At 42.7% G+C, this 17,686-nt stretch overlaps 2 long non-coding RNA genes and 1 other non-coding gene across 4 annotated transcripts in view; 2 read left to right on the top strand and 1 right to left on the bottom strand.

Moving 5' to 3' along the window:
- LOC122433105 overlaps window positions 1-15,689 on the top strand; it is a 46,417-nt gene extending 30,728 nt beyond the window's left edge. The window contains exons 2-4 of the long non-coding RNA XR_006267030.1: window positions 2,533-2,694; window positions 2,973-3,082; window positions 15,484-15,689. This is a non-coding gene — a long non-coding RNA (uncharacterized LOC122433105). The remainder of the gene's footprint in view (window positions 1-2,532; window positions 2,695-2,972; window positions 3,083-15,483) is intronic.
- The window catches only part of LOC122433104, a 481,223-nt gene that overhangs the window by 35,723 nt on the left and 427,814 nt on the right, over window positions 1-17,686 (bottom strand). The gene's annotated exons all lie outside the window — the stretch shown is intronic.
- LOC122433704 lies at window positions 12,252-12,362 on the top strand. The gene has a single exon (XR_006267186.1). It is a non-coding gene; the product is annotated as a U6 spliceosomal RNA (small nuclear RNA).

The following is a 17,686-nucleotide window of genomic DNA, read 5'->3' as shown; positions in this document are numbered from 1 at the left end:
TCCCCAATTATCTAAGAAAGAAAGAAAGGGAAGTCACTCAGTTGTGTCTGACTCTTTGCGACCCCATGGACTGCAGCCTACCAGGCTCCTCCATCAATCCGATGATCAATCTTTTTTAACATCCATTTTAAAATGATCTTATTTATCCTTTTATTTATTTATTTTTGGCTGTGCTGGGCTTTTGTTGCTGCACAGGCTTTCCTCTAGTTGCTGTGAGCAGGAGCTACTTTGCCGTTGTGGTGTTCGGGCTTCTTGTTGCAGTAGCTTCTCTTGTTAGGGAGCATGGGCTTTAGGGTGTGTGGGCTTCAGTAGTCTCAGCTTCTGGACTCTAAAGCACAGGCTCAATAGTGGAGGCACATTGGCTTAGTTGCTCCTCAGCATGTGGGTTCTTCCTGGATCAGGGATTGAACCTGTGTCTTCTGCACTGGCAGGCAGATTCTTTACCATGGAGTCACCAGGGAAGTCCCTTTTAAACAGCCTTTTACTGAGATGCCTAACGCTTCCCAAATGGTTCTCCTGGCTGCAGTGAGTGATAAACCCAACTTAGTCCATTACAGCTGTATTTCTATGGTGCTTGGCTAGAAGGCATTGCTGAGGGGGATGTGCCACCAAGATTCAGCTGAAAACCTCAATGTCCTGGGCAGAAACCCAGAGCCCAGTCCTGGTGTTCACACCTGAGACCCTCTGTGTTTACCTGTTTGAGATGCCCCCTGCCTGTGACTGAAAGATAAGTCTGTGCTAACCTGAGCTCCAATATTTTGTTAAATATTTCACCATTAGATTTATCTTGCTTTCCTGGGAATATGTTCCCTTCCAACCTTTAAAAAAAAAAAAAATCTGATCAGCTCTACAGTGTTCTTTGGTGAAATTGCTTTCTAATCTTCTAATACCTGCTCCTGTGGTCTCTCTGCTTGTCTATGGTCTTGAGTGTTCTTTGTCTATAACAGGAAACATCTGTAGGGAGATGTATCTGTGAGGGTTCAACTGGAGGAGGAACAGAATGAGTAGGAACTTTCTATATTAAGAGGTTTCTTGCAAGGAACTGGTTTATGCAATCATGAGGCTGGGTAGGCAAGACCCAAATCCAGAGTACATCAGGAGCGCTGAATCCCGGGAGGCCGTGCTGAAACCTGTCCACAGGCAGAAGTTCTTCCTCAAGGAAACCTCTCTGCTTTTAAGACCTTCCAACAGCTTAAATCAGGCCCACTTAGATTATATAGGATAATCTCTTGTACTGAAAACAAGATTATAGATTTATAATTTATAACTGATTATAGACTTTAATCATGTCTACAAAACATCTTCACGCAGTATCTAGTTTAGCCTTAGACTGACTAACTGAAGTAATGATAGTGAAAGTGTCCAACTCTTTGCCACCCGATGGACTGTATCCTGCCAGACTCCTCTGTCCATGGAATTCTCCAGGCAAGAATACTGGGGGGGGTGGGGGGTGGGGGTGGGGGCAGGGTGTTAGCCATTCCCTTTTCCAGGGGATCTTCCCAGTCCAGGGATCGAATCCGCATCTCCTGCATTGCAGGCAGATTCTTTACTGTCTAGGGCTTCCCTGGTGGCACAGTTGTAAAGTGTTCACGTCTGAGAGACTAACACTTTCACTTTCTTTCCTGTCTGAGCCACCTGAGAAGCCCCAGATTAACTGAATTATAGCCTAACCAAGTTGTCAAATAAGATGGAGCATCGCAGATAGGATATGGGACTAGGTCTGATAAATCTGTCCTTAAGTCAGGCCCAGGGGAGTTCATTGTGTCTCCTGAAACTGGCTTCTTTTTAGTGAGACAAACTTTGACTTGGGTCATCATTATAAAACCTTATATGGTTGTTTCCTGAGTCAGGGTTCCTGAGAACTTTATCTTTGTCTGCCTTAGAGTCAGGAGGTTTTGCCTGCTCCCTGATACTGGTTGGGTGAAAACTGACCGTCAGCTAGGACCCAGAACTGAGACAGGAAGGGGGCAGGGCACAACATTTAAAAGAATGACATCACCCAAGGACACTGCATAACCTGATTAGAACCAACTAGGTCCAAGAGCAGACTCAACTTCCACTTGACCTTAAGACTCAGTATACACTCATTGCAAAACACCCCAGCCACCTTAACCATAAACACCAAAAAGTAGGTGATGGCCCAATTCATGAAAATCCCCACTCCTTCCCTAAAATATCTGGAAGGCTCCTCCAACTCATTTTTGTTTTTGTTTAGTCATGAGGTTGTGTCCAACTCTGCAACCCCCACCGTGGACTGGAGCCTGCCAGGCTCCTCTGTCAATGGGATTTTCCAGGCAAAAATACTGAAGTGGGTTGCCATATCCTTCTCCAGGGGGCCTTCCCAACCCAGGGATCGAACTCACATCTCCTGCATTGGCAGGCGGATTCCTTACCACTGAGGCACAGGGGTCTCTCCTTAGCCCATGTGATTACCCACCCCTATAAAAATTGACAACCCCAGACTCTGGGGCCTCTTTTGCCTCCTGAAATACCTCACTCTCTGTTTATGAAGTGTATTTCTTCCCTGCACAGACTTTCTTGCTCTCTGCTATGGCTCACCCTTGAATTCTTTCCTGTGTGAAGCCAGCAACCCACGCTTGGCAGCCGTCCCAGGACCTTGGCCGTGACCTGGGACATGTGTCCCAGCTCTTTTCCTGCGACAGAAACACGAAGAGACACAACCACCTCCTGCAGGTCAGCAGCAGCTCTCCCACACGCTCTGTCTACACCGGGGTGCCTTCCTCCTGTGTCCTCACCATCATGCTCCCTTGCATGCTTATCTCGTTAACTGGCACGATTTCATCAGGAATAGTTCATAAAGGTAGTGGCCACTTCGGGGAGCTTTTGACAGGAATGAGAGCATTCATTTGAAAGGTACCTTGGAATAAAAAAAGTAAAGAAATCCTCAAGACGAAATTCTCTGTCTTGTTTGTGTAACCTGCTTAACCCAGGTGTCCCCTCCTTCATTTCAGTATTTTGGAATTGATAATTGCTGACTTTTTAATTGTTTGGGCTGGTGAAACCGTCAAGTGTGTACAAGTTGTATCAAAGCCTGCTACATGCCTCTGTCTTCTGTGAGCAGGTATGTAAAAATCTGTTTTCCTACATCTAAACTTTCTGTCCTCTCTTTGTAGAGAAAACATAATTAGCCTTGTAGAGTGATGATTTCAGGTTTGCTTAAAGCCGGCTGCCTCTCAAAGCTCTCTCTCTCCCTGTCTTGGGGAAAGAAAGGTTAAAGAGTTAAAAAAAAAAAAAAAATCATTCAGTTGTTATGTCAGAACGCTATGATTATCTAGCCCAAATAAGCACTCAACAATGTCTTATTTAAAAAAGAGAGAGAGAGAGAGAGAACATTTAAAAGTGTTTCTTTTTGCAGGCCTGGAAAAGTATATCTATATAAAAGCCTTTGCTGCTATAGCTATGAGGTAAGTAAAAATGGCTTTACAACGTGGATGGACCTAGGGATGTCATGCTGAGTGAAGTCAGTCAGACAGAGAAGGGGAACTATTGTATGACATCCCTTATATGCAGAATCTAAAAAGAAATGATACAAATGAGCTTATTTACAGAACAGAAACAGATTCATAGACTCAGAGAATGAACTTAGGGCTGCCAGTGAGGGAGAATGGGAGGAAGGGATAAGCATGGATTTTGGGATCAAAATGTATACACTGTTAAATTTAAAGTGGATAATCAACAAGGTCCTACTGGATAACACAGGGAACTCTGCTCAATGTTATGTGGCAGGCTGGAGGGAAGGGAATTTGGGGGAGAGTGGATCCATGTATATGGATGGCTGAGTCCCTTTGTTGTCTGCCTGAAACTATCACAACATTGTTAATCCATTATACTCCAATATAATATAAAAGTGAAAAAGGAAAGAAAAGAAAAATGACTTTAGCTCCAAGATAAAATTAGAGTATGGGGCACGATTCAGTCTTTAAAAATTAGTTTGTCCTATAAAAATACTGACAGCACACAATTTTGTTTAAGTACACAATTACATTTCTTGTATTTAAACTTTCTAAACTGCCTACACCGGTTTTATGAGTTACTTAAGTTACAACTCTCTCCATAGCTTGTTTAAAATTAAAAATTTATGTGTATAAAATTATATTCACTCAAAGAAAATGATAATAACAGAAGGGATTAATGTTATAAAATTCTCACAAGGCTACAAATCACAGGAGTTAATGTATAAGCCAAGTTGTAATTTTCAGAACTGTGACTAACTTTAAGACCTTAGACAAAGGTTTCAGTTAATTAATAAATGATCTTGGATGCCTGGACAGTTTTTAAATGAAAAGACAGATACAAAAAACTGGTCATTAAACATAATTTACCCTTATTTCTTAAAATTACAATAGATTAACAAATTACACAGTTGTTTTTAGATAATATATATTTATATATCTTTATTTCTTCTCATCAAAGTTACTAAAATGATATGAGATTAATATTCACAGAAAAAATACGCAATTCTTGGTTTTCTATCATCTGTTTTTTTCTTTTGTCTGGAGAAAAGAAAGCTGTTTAGGGAATACTTCATGCCTTTTTCAAACCTTCTGTAAACTTTATTTTTTTGGATATTCCTGATTAATTCTATTTATTGATGGTTCATATTTATAAAGAAAAAACTAAAAATTGCCAAGAGACTCTACTACATAGAATTGGATTTATTCAAACTTTAGACTTATCACAGAATCTCAATCAGTTTTGTAGGCTAAATGGATTCAGTTCAGTTCAGTTCAGCCGCTCAGTCATGTCCAACTCTGCAACCCCATGAATCGCAGCACACCAGGCCTCCCTGTCCATCGCCAACTCCCGGAGTTTACTCAAACTCATGCCCATCGAGTCGGTGATGCCATCCAGCCATCTCATCCTCTGTTGTCCCCTTCTCCTCCTGACCCCAATCCCTCCCAGCATCAGGGTCTTTTCCAATGAGTCAACTCTTCACATGAGGTGGCCAAAGTACTGGAGTTTCAGCTTCAGCATCAGTCCTTCCAATGAACACCCAGGACTGATCTCCTTTAGGATGGACTGGTTGGATCTCCTTGCAGTCCAAGGGACTCTCAAGAGTCTTCTCCAACAACTCATGAATGGTGAAAGAATGAATATGTACACTATTGGAGGTAAACGGTGGGAGGTTAACTCATGACGTTTAGAGAATTTAAAAACAAGAAAGATTCCCTGACCACTATAGGAAGGCAAGGCAGGAGGAGAGGGGGAAGACAGAGGATGAGATGGTTGGATGGCATCACTGACTCGATGGACATGAGTTTGAGCAACTCGAGGAGTGGGTGATGGACAGGAAAGCCTGGCGTGCTGCAGTCCATGGGGTCGCAAAGAGTTGGACACGACTGAGAGACTGAATTGACTGACTGATAGGAGTCCTTATAAAATGGGCAGAAATGGGCTCATTTCTATTATGGTAAAAGATCCTTGTATTCCCAGGAGGGCCCATGCACCGCCAAGGTTCTACTTCCTACGTGAGTATTAGGCTTATACCTGCCCACTTCACACCAACTTACTCTGTGTGTTTGGCAGTGATTATTGGAGAGTACTAGATATTTAAAACTACTATCCCAGGACTTCCGTGGTGGTCCAGTGGTTAAGACTTCACCTTCCTAGTTAGGGACTTTGGGAAGGTCATGTACACACTGCTATATTTAAAATGGATAACCAACCAAGACCTACTGTATAACACATGGAACTCTGCTCAACATTACTGTGCCAGCCAGGATGGGAGGAGGGGTTTGGGGGAGAATAGATACATGTATGTGTATGGCTGAGTCCCTTCGCTATTCACCTGAAACTACAACATTGTTAATTGGCTCTATCCTAATACAAAATGTTTTTGGTGTTAAAAAAATAATAATAAAAAATTAATAAAAAAAGAACACTTCACCTTCCAGTGTAGGAGGTGTGGGTTCAATCCCCGATCAGGAAGCTAAGATCCCTCATGCCTCGAAGCCAAAAAACCAAAACGTAAAGCAGAAGTAAAATTGTAATGAAGTCAATAAAGACTTTAGAAAAAAAACCCACATCAAGAATAAAAAGTAAATAAAACTACCACCCCTCCCAGGAAGCTCTGCAATGAGGCAAGCATGGGAGACTCTGGAAGAGAGAACCCACGCTCCCTTCATTCAAACTTCCTTAATTGCAATTCCCACAATGACCCGATCCTCGTCGTGGACCCTCACACATGTCATATATGATACAGCCTCTGCGCTGGATGTCCAATCAATGAGTCTAAATTCATTAGTCAGCGTTGCCATGGGTGATCACATAGAGTTCAATTCTCTTGAAGTGTGCAGCCCCTATGTAAATACAACAAGGCAAGTAAAAAATTCTGAGACTCCTGGGTCTCTAATGTAGGCACTGCTGGATTCTGGAATGTGTTTTCATTGCTTAGATATTACAATCTGGGGCCTCATTGGTGGCTCAGTGGTTAAAAAAAAAAAAGAAAAAAGAAATCTGCCTGCCAATGCAGGACACGTGGGTTTGATTCCCCGGGTTGGGAAGATCCCCTGGAGAAGGAAATGGCAACCCACTCCAGTACTCTTGCCTGAGGAATCCCATGAACAGAGAAGCCTGGCAGGCTACAGTCCATGGAGTTGCAAAGAATCAGACACAGCTGAGCGACTGAACATGCACACTCTCTTGCTTTAAGACCTGTTACAGGAGCTAACAGTCATGTGGTTTCTGGTAATTGCCTGCGTTATGGTTGCCAGTGTATCTGGTCCAGAGTCTTCAGTGCTTCAGCACTGATGAATCAGATGATTCCGCACCTCGATCTATACCAGAAGGCAAAGGAAAGATTGACTCTAACCTGACTCCAAACTAGTTAGGGGAACCCCCTCCTGATCTTGATCAGTCAGTTCTCATCTAGACATGATGAATCAATATCCTGTGGTCTGACTTCATTTTGTCTAAAGGGTAGGGGGACAAAAAAGAGAAAAACAGCCGCAGATATGCAATGACAAGCCTGCCACTTACACCTAAGCCTTGGAACTCTTAGGTCCTGACTCATGCCTGACCGCAGGGCTCCCCTCTGGCTGTCAACAATCTCACAGCACGTCAATATCAGATGGTGTTATCTGTGATCACGAGGAAGAAAAACAATAACCAAGATCACATCATAACTTTGTCCAAGCATAGGAAAAACATCCCTCTGCAAACCACAAAAGGACAACCCTGCCTGCCCCACGCCAGTTGCTATGAGGGACTGCTGGTTCTCCTTCCAAATGAGACTGATTAAGATAACACAGCACAGGACTTCCCTGGCGGATAAGAATCTGCCTGCCAGTGTGGGGGGACGTGGGCTCCATCCTTAGTCCGGGAAGATTCCACATGCTGCGAAGCAGCTAAGCCCGAGCGCCACGACCACTGAGCCTGAGCTCTGGAGCCCCCAAGCCGCACCTACTGAGTCCACACGCTGCAACCGCTGAGGCCCGAGCCCCTAGAGCCTGTGCTCTCCAAGAGAAGCCACTGCGATGAGAAGCCTGTGCAAGGAAGGGTAGCTCCAGTTCTCGGCAAGTAAAGGAAGCCCAGTTGCAGCAGCCAAGACCTAGGGCAACCAAAATTAATTCAAAAAAAATAAAAGATAACCCATCATAAAATTGTCCCCACTTCCCAACAGCATCTGATCCAGAGTAAAGCCAATCTTCCATAAACTTCCCCCCAAATCACTTAATCAAAGCCCAAATCATATAATAAATCCTGTCTAACACCCTCTTACTCAGAACCCCATGGGTTCCCCATGGTGCATGTTCACCCTTGTTTCAATGAGCAAGGCACCCAATTTGTTCCACTCTAGGTCTGTTCTGTTTGGCCTTTGGCTGGAGGGAAGTTACAATGTTTTGCTTCATAGAAAAAATACTGAGAGAATTCATAACAGTCTTTGTGTCTATATTTGGTTTATTCCCTCCATCCCCCTTAGAGGAAACCTCCCTGAAATTGGATCAACATATAAGAAAGTCCAACTGAGATTTACAGTGTGGCAAATAGCTTCAAACACCTGATTCTGGCGAGTCTAGAGCCAAATCTACTCCTAGACTTTTCCACTCTGGGAGCCATAGAGGCCCTTTTTACTCAAATCACTTTGAGTTGGTTTTTGTCCCTTTCAGCAGAAAGAAATCCTGCCCATTAGGGATGATGTAGAATGGCGTGATGGAGTGCCTGTAAAGTAGGCCACGTAGGCTGGCTACAGTGATAGTTTTCCTTTTGTACATCAGCTCAAATATGTGGAAATTAACTGAAAACCGTTCTCCCTGGATACAATCAGGAGGAAGTGAGAGCAGAACCCTCCTTGAATTTTAACACAGGGCCTCAACATTCTGCCAGCCCCACTGTTTTACAGGGGACAAAAGAGACCTCAATTACTTCCACACAGAACAAAGAATCTGGGGTATAAATACTGCAAAATAGAGATGGCTTCTTTTATTGCAGTAAGATGCCTAGGAAATAATGCAAACATGCGAAACTCAGTTGCTTCAGTCATGTCCAACTTTTTGCAACACTATGGACTCTAGCCCACCAGGCTCCCCTGTCCATGGGATTCTTCAGGCGAGAATACTGGAGTGGGTTGCCATGCCCTCCTCCGGGGGATCTTCCCCTCAGCCAGGGATCGAACTGGATTGCAGGCAGATTCTTTACAGCTGAGCCAGCAGGGAAGCCCCCGAGGAGATAATATGTCTGAGAACTACCTAAGTGAGTTAGTGTTTAAGAGAGGTTGAAACATGCCTGTAAGTGCAGGTAAAAGGCTTTAAAATACTTGCCACGGATATTAACTTATATCTTGAAGGTAATCGTTTACTCATTGGATCTAGGAAATGGGAAGAGCTTAAACATTTCATCCACAGGTTCAATTATTTATCAACCCACCTTTTTAAGATTTAGAACATTTTAGTAGACAGCAACTAAGGCAGGAAATTCATGCAGGATACACCAGAACTGCAATTATGCTGAATGTTCTTGCTAAAGTTATTTGTTAAGATGGTCTTTAGATCTTAACAAAAGTACTTAGTTAATTGAAATACAGGAATTGATGTCATTTCTCAGCATCACTCTCAGTAAACAGATGTCCGTGTTCCAATCACTCTCTTCAAGAAAGTTGCGTTTAGGTACCAGTATCAAAAGACCACAAAGAAACACGATTTAAATATTTACCTAGTTCTTTTCTAATTCTTTGTGTACGAGACAGAACCGCACCATCAGTTTCAGCATAGGCACAATGGATGTCGGTCAACTCTAGCCCCCTTTACCAGGGCAAATTCAGCTGTATTTACCCCAAGCCTCGATGTTGTCTTGATGCAAACACACAGATTGGGTAATTAACAATTATGGGTGGGACTTGCCTGGTGATCCAGTGATTAAGAATCTGCCGTGCAACCCAGGGGACACAGGTTTGGATCCCTGGCTGAGGAACTAAGATCCCCACATGCCAGGGAGCAACTAAGCCCGCATGCCACAAGTACTGAAGCCCTCACACTCTGGGGCCCTCGCAACACAACTAGAGAGCCCGTGTGCTACAACAAAGGATCCCAGTTGCCGCAACTAAGACCCAACTCAGCCAAATAAATAAATACATAACTAAAATACTTCAAAAAACAACTATGGGCTGTACATAGAATCACTAATAGAGGAGGCATGAAAACATCTCAGCACTTAGAATCCAATCATGACCTCTGAAAGACAAAGAGATGCAAAAAAAAAATACATGCAGGTAGGGTGGGAGCAGCAAGAGCTACGACAATGTGCAGAATTGGGATGCCCTAACATGACATGAGATGCCCTAATGACATGGATGAGAAAGAAACTGTTCAGAAAAAGGCACCGCTGGAAGCCTGGGACGCTCCAAGCATCTCCCAAGTGTAATGATAAACATGCTAATAGGCAGGGTTAGGTGCCAGTGAGCTGGGGCATCGTACCTCATCACAAAGGAAAATGAATTTTGCCACGTTGGCATCCCCGTGCCCAACCAAGGATGGCTGCTGTGGCACCTTCCATGGCCCGTGTAGGCCCCCTTTATTAAAAGGTTGAATTAGTCATGTAAACAAATTATCTCCAACAAAGGGGTTTACAAATGCTGGCTAATTAGTTTCAATTCCCAGAAGCTTTCCACTGTTTTTAATTCAATAACACAGTGTAAATTCTCCAGTTAGAAAAAGTCTAATAGGAATTGGCAGAAAACTAAATAATTGATATTGTCAGCAAATGCAGCAGCAAGTACCCCAGTGTTATTGTTTCCTGGGAAGCAGGATTGGCAGTGATTTCCAGAGAGGATAAAGCATGAAGTGTAATGAATTAACAATAGAAAGCCGTAGACAGCTGGTGCTCAACGTCTCTCCATTCACTCAGCCTCTAGCTGAGAAATATTTTAAAGTACATATAAATAGACATACCTGGCTTGGATGATAATGAAGCATCATAGCAACCAGCGCTGTAATGGCCAGCTTAGAAACAGTAATGAACTAGCTGGGTGTCACAGCCAGTCTCTAACTATCTGTGAGTCTTGCTTTCATTATCAGTACAAGCTGGGGTACAATTAATGCTTTTGAACTGTGGTGCTGGAGAAGACTCTTGAAAGTCCCTTGGACTTCAAGGAGATCCAACCAGTCAATCCTAAAGGAAATCAACCCTGAATATTCATTGGAAGGACTGACGCTGAAGCTGAAGCTCCAGTACTATGGCCACCTAATGGGAAGAACCGATTCACTGGGAAAGACCCTGATGCTGGGAAAGATTGAGGGCAGGAGGAGAAGGGGATGACAGAGGATGAGATGGTTGGCTGGTGTTTGGCTCAATGGACTTGAGTTTGAGCAAACTGGGAGATAGTGAAGGACAGGGAACCCTGGTGCTCTGCGGTCCATGTGATCACAAAGAGTCAGACACGACTGAGTGACTGAGCAACAAGAAGCAGGGCTAACAGCATCAACTCTGGGGTCCCCAGACTCTTCCTGGCCTCACAGGGAATCATTAATAGAGAAGACATGGGAACATCTTAGCAGTGAAGAAGGGTCTGAAAAGGCAAACATGGTGTCTTCCAGCTGTTGTTAATATTTTCAAAACTCTAAAGAAAACTAATTTACATATGAGTAAAACATATTTACTCATCGTGAAAGAGCCTAGGCCAAAGCTTCTTAAACGGGGGTATGCAGACCCCAAGCATATCTGGTCATGTGCTGAAGAGGAAGAGGATGGTGCAGGACAAATATGGCAAGTGCTCCCAGAACATCAGTTTTAACTGAACATTTAGATATATTTTCATTTACTATATTATTCCCTGGTGGCTCAGACGGTAAAGCATCTGCCTACAGTGCGGGAGACGTAGTTTCAGTCCCTGGGTTGGGAAGATCTCCTGGAGAAGGAAATGGTAACCTATTCCAGTATTCTTGCCTGGAAAATCCCATGGATGGAGGAGCCTGGTAGGCTACAGTCCACAGGGTTGAAAAGAGTCGGACATGAGTGAGTGACTTCACTTTCACTTTTCTTTTCACTATATTATTCATTAGATCAGCCGGTAAAGAGTTTGCCTGCAACACAGGAGACCCGGGTTTGATCCCTGGGTTGGGAAGATTCCCCTGGAGAAGGAAATGGCAACCCACTCCACTGTTCTTGCCTGGAGAATGCCTTGGACAGAGGAGCCTGGCAGGCCACAGTCTATGGGATCACAAGAGTCGGACACGACTGAGCGACTAGGTGCATATTATTCATTATAAGTACTTCTAAATGTTCTAAAGTATTAAGTTGGCTTCCCTGTTAGCTGGTAAAGAATCTGCCTGTAATGCAGGAGAACCCAGTTCAATTCCTGGGTTGGGAAGATCTGCTGGAGAAGGAGTAGGCTACCCACTCCAGTATTCTTGGGCTTCCCTAGTGACTCAGCTGGTAACGAATCTGCCTGCAGTGTGTGAAAGTATTAAGTAAAGTGTGGTTTTAAAAGTCATATAAAACTAAAAGACCGGACTTCCGTAGTGATCCAGTGGTTGGGGATTCCTCTGCCATGTAGGGGACACAGGATCGATCCCAGGAAAATCCCACATGCTTCGGAGCAAGTAGGCCCATGGGCCACTACTGAAGCCCAGACGCCTACTCCTGAAACCCGAGCACTGTAACTAGCAAGTAGCCCTCACTCGTAGCAACTAGAGAAAGCCCATGTGCAGCAACAAAGACCCAGTGCAGCCAGAAATAAATACATAAATTTTAAAAGAACAAAACTCAAAAAGACCTGTGTTAAAAACAGTGGTGTCGTGCTCGCTTCGGCAGCACATATACTAAAAAAAATTGGAGCGATACAGAGAAGATTAGCATGGCCCCTGCGCAAGGATGACACGCAGATTCGTGAAGCGTTCCATATTTTAAAAAAAAAAAAAACAAAAAAAAAACAGTGGTGTCCTGGCACCCAGATTTCCCTCTGCCATTCCCTGGTGGCTGATTCATGTCAATGTATGACAAAACCTACTACAATATTGTAAAATAATTAGCTTCCAACTAATGAAAATAAATGAAAATAAATTAAAAAAAATAAAATAAATAAAAACAGTGGTGTCCTGGCACCCAGATTTCCCTCTGCCATTCCCTGGTGGCTCAGATGGTAAACAATCTGCCTGCAATGCAGGAGACCTGGGTTCGATCCCTGGGTTGGAAAGACCCCCTGGAGAAGAGAATGGCAACCCACTCCAGTATTCTTGCCTGGAGAATCCCATGGACAGAGGAGTCTGGTGGGCTACAGTTCATGGGGTCACAAAGAGTCGGATACAACTGAGTGACTAATGAACACACACACACATAAATTCTATGGAAGCAATCAACTGCTAGCACTTTTAGCCATTTTTTTCCATTAATTCTATTTTTTTCTAAATAAGATATATCTACTACTCTCTGGTAATTCATTTTAAAGCATAATGTAGCAGCTTCAGCTTTTGATAGATAAGGATCTAGTTCTCCTGTGTCTCAGTTTATCTGTTCAATATACTTATATTACAACTTTTATTAAATCCATATTCCTTGTTTTTATTATTATGGCAATAATGATCACTGCTGAGCTGAGGAGTACACTGTGACCTGCTTTTTTTCTTGTAACAATTTTCTGCCATGTATTTAATCATTGTTTTTCCACTGGCTTGGTTTTCCTTGAGCCTAAGGCCATGTCTTCCCATGCTCTACCCCACCTCTGAGATATGTCTCTCAGAACAAGTTTTTAAAACTCTCTGATAATCTCTGAGTTTCATTTGTTTTCTAGGGTATCCTCTCTGGAGCCCAGCTCCAGTCTGAAATTATTTCATATCTTTAGATCTTCTATATCACTGTCATTGTGGACTTGACCTTGTCTGTCCTCCTGGGATTTCTTTACCTCTCTCTTCTGTGGGACACTGTGCTCTCCAATAGTTGAATAATAATAATGTGGCTACTTATAAAGTTCCAGGTTAGGTATAATTTTCTACCCATTTTCTGAGGGTGTAGTTCCATTGTCTTTCAGTTTCTAATGTACCATTTTAGAAGTTCTGATGCTTTTTTTTTTTTCAAATTTATTTATTTTAATTGGAGGCTAATTACTTTACAGTATTGTAGTGGTTTTGCCATACGTTGACATGAATCATTGTAGTCCTTTGATTTGCTTTCTGGAAGCTTCTAAAAATAGTTCTTCTCATTCCTTTATTCTGAATTTTCATGACAATTGTTTTACATCTGGAGATTTTTCTACATCTTCTCTTTGATCATTTCCCCTGTGCTGTTTCCTTTGTTCTAATCGATTCTCTCATTTTCTTATTTCCTGTCTCTTTCTCTTTCTTTTCTCCATGCTGGAATTCTCTGCTTGTATTGACCAACATGTTTTGTTTTGTTTTGTTTTTTAAGTGTTTTGTTGTTGTTGCTAAGTTGTGTCTGACTTTTTGGTACCCCATGGACTGTAGCCCACCAGGCTCGTCTGTCCACGGGGTTTCCCAGGCAAGAATATTGGGGTGGATTGCCATTTAACCTTCTCCATGGGCTCTTCCTGACCCTGAGATCAAACCCATTTCTCCTGAAATGACAGGTGGATTCTTTCACTGCTCTCACCAGAGAAATGCTTACATTTTTCATTTCCGAGAGCTCATTTTAGATTCTCTAGTTATTCCTTCTTAGAGCATCTTTGTATTTCAAGGATACCATTTCTTCTCATCTCAGTGATGATATCAAGTATTGTCATCTTAAAGTTAACTTCTCCTCCCTGCATTTTTTCCAATTCTTTTTTTCTTCTAGTTTGTTCTTTTGCATATAGGAAATTTTCCCTATAAGCCTCCCGACCCTTGACCATCTGCTCTAATTTAAGGACAAGACATTGAAAAACAGATTGGAAGTTCTGCGAGCACGGATGAAGCTTTTCAGCAGACTGACCTCACTACTGAGTAGCCAGCTGATACTTTTGTCAAAAAAAAGTCCCCAAGCCCCATCTTGGTATCTGTATATCTTTTCTCTGAGGAAACTCAATTTCTCTGGTGAAAGAGTCTCTTTTCTGCTGTTTGGGGAGTTATATGCCTGGCTGCTAGCATCCTGAAGATTGTTGAGAGATAATGATTGGATTTATTTAGAGAGGTTGAGTTAATTCTCCAGATGCCCTCCTCTGTAACAGATGCTTCCAATCCAGGAGCATCTGCAGTTCAGTTTCTCCAAAGAATCCAGTTCTCCTGTCCTATGGGGGCGGGGAGCATGATTCAGCCCCCAGAGTGGATGGGGCTCTTGAGGGACTTGTGACTTCAAATGCTAAATCTTTGTGGAGTTCATCAGAAAGAACTGGCTTTCTTTTCTTGGTCATGCCATACAGCAAGTGGGATCTTAGTTCCCCACCAGGGATCAAACCCATAGTCCCTGATGGGAGTTCAGAGTCTTAACCACTGGATCACCAGGAGCATCCCTGGCTTGCTTTCATAGGTCTCTGATCTCGGTCCTCACAGATGTTCCCTTCTACAAGAACATGCTGCTAGTCACCCTTTCTCCCTCTGCTTTTTTTTTTTTTCCTGTTTCAGCCATCTATTCATTTTTAAAATTAATTAATTTATTTTAATTGGAGGCTAATTACTTTACAATATTGTGGTGGTTTTTGCCATACATTGACATGAAACAGCCACAGGGATACATGTGTCCCCCATCCTGAAGCCCCCTCCCACCTCCCTCCCCATCCCATCCCTCTGGGTTGTCCCAGTGCACCGGCTTTGAGTGCCCTGTTTATGCATCGAATTTGGACTGATCGTCTACTTCACATATGGTAATATACATGTTTCAGTGCTAATTCTCCCAAATCATCCCACCCTTGCCTTCTCCCACAGAGTCCAAAAGTCTGTTCTTTATATCTGTGTCTCTTTTGCTGTCTTGCATATAGGGTCATTGTTACCATCTTTCTAAATTCCATGTGAGTCAGAAAAACACCAATACAGTATATTAACGCATGCATATGGAGTTTAGAAAGATGGTAATGATGACTCCCTCTGCTTTTGTATCTTTCAGGTGGCGCAGTGATAAAGAATCTGTCTGCTGACGCAGGAGACTTGGGTTCGATCCCTAGGATGGGAAGATTACCTGGGGAAGGATATGCTGGTCAAGCCCAGTATGCTTGCCTAGAAAATCTCAGACAGAGGAGGCTACTGGGCTACAGTCATGGGGTTAAAAAAGAGTCAGACACAACTAAGCACACGTACACACACACATTGTGATCAGGGAAACATGTATCATCATGCCTTCTGTAGCATTTTTTTCCCAACCATACACACAATTGTGTAGAGACAAATTATTTAAGTATTTGGCTGAGAGGTAAATTAAATTCATTAACCCAAACTATGAGATTCGAGATGAGAAAAGGACTTTGAGTTTGGAGACGTTTTGCAAACATGTGTGCCCATATGTTTTCACAGGTTTGGGAGCACTAATTATTAAACCCTATCTGAAATACTGAGAAAATAAATTTAAGTTTGGAATTTATCCCACTGTTTATGCCAGTTTTTAAATATCAGAGCAAAATGGGAAGGAGATATGGCTTGCTATTAAACCTGCAAGTATTGTGATGACATAAGAAAGACAGCCACTGAATGTATGAAAAGGTTAGATGATTTATGCAGTCCAGTGGGTCTGTTTTCTTTGTCTTTAAGACAATACCCAGACCATCTTCAAGGTGCCTTCATCAGTGGACTGTGTCTGCAGAACCAGATAGAAAATAGCTATAGTCAATTCAAGGATCAACAGAATGGAAACCCACTCAATCAACAAGCTAATGATCAATTTGCCTGAATTCAACCAGTAGTTTTGCAAATAGCTGGCAGGTTGACGGTTAAATTACCTCACCCTCTCTCCCCTAAATGCTCAGGCAGGAAATGGCATGTTTGTGTTTTATAAGGGAAAAAATTGAGAAGAAAGGGTTAACAGTAGCCACAATATTTAAACACACATTTTAGCTAAAATGTCTAATTAAGAGTGTGGTGTCTTAATGATTTAACAGATCCAAAAGCAATGCTTTCTTACTGCAACTGATCATAGTTCAAGGCCTGCTAGCCAAGCATGAAGTTTTGTTAATGAGAATTATAAGCATATCGTCAGGGCCCCAGATACTGCTATTAAAATGTCCCTAATCACGTTCTTTAAGCAGAATCGGATAATCACAACAAATTGACTTTTTCACTCAGATGATGAGCCTTTCCATTGGATAGAAGGGTTCATAAGTAATTTAACTCAGAGTTAATTGATACAAAACATCATTGTCACCAAACTTTACAACAACAATGAAATAAACTCTAAGCATTAAATATTTTTCTTTGGAATTGACTCTGCATGGACTGAAGGGTTTCCCACTCTGTAGCGGACTGTTATGACCCCCTGAAGCACTAAATGTATAATCTTCTTGTGAAATGGGGCTGAGGCCGCCCTAGCTTATAGAGTTGACCTGGTTATTTGAGACCTTATTCTTCCTTTCAGACTGTTCTCGTTTCCATGGGAGAGGTCACCCAGCTCCTACTTCATAGCCATGGACTCTCAACTCTTCAGCAGGACCAGAGTCTACAGGAACCTAAAGGACTGAACCCACATACAGTATGAGGGTCAGGAGAGTGGTAGGGGGACAGAATGTGGCAGAGGGCAGTGGCAGAGTGGTGTGGGACAGTCATTTTGGTTTTGCTCTCAGAATCACTAGCTGGGGTTCCATTTAAGTTCTCCATGCCTAATGGGCGAAGTCCAACTGTCACAGTTGGATGTGAAAGTTGGACTGTAAGGAAAGCTGAGCACCGAAGAAGTAATGTTTTTGAACTGTGGTGTTGGAGAAGACTCTTGAGAGTCCCTTGGACTACAAGGAGATCAAATCAGTCAATCCCAAAGGAAATCAGTCCTGAATATTCACTGGAAGGACTGATGCTGAAGCTGAAGCTCCAACGCTTTGGCCACCTGATGTGAAGAACTGACTCATTTGAAAAGACCCTGATGCTGGGAAAGACTGAAGGCAGGAGGAGAAGGGGACAATAAAGGATGAGATGGTTGGATGGCATCATTGACTTGATGGACATGAGTTTGAGCAAACTCTAGGAGTTGGGGAAGGACAGGGAAGCCTGGCGTGCTGCAGTCCATCAGGTCACAAAGAATCAGACATGACTGAGCAACTGAACTGAACTAAACTGAATGGGCAAAGTGGGATGATATGGTGTGTAACAAGATAGGTGCTAGAAATACA

The sequence above is a fragment of the Cervus canadensis genome, chromosome 32 (genome assembly GCF_019320065.1).
Source record: "Cervus canadensis isolate Bull #8, Minnesota chromosome 32, ASM1932006v1, whole genome shotgun sequence".
Lineage (NCBI taxonomy): Eukaryota > Metazoa > Chordata > Mammalia > Artiodactyla > Cervidae > Cervus > Cervus canadensis.
The sequence above is the reverse complement of the archived record's forward strand: the minus strand, read 5'-3'. Positions and strand labels throughout refer to the sequence as shown.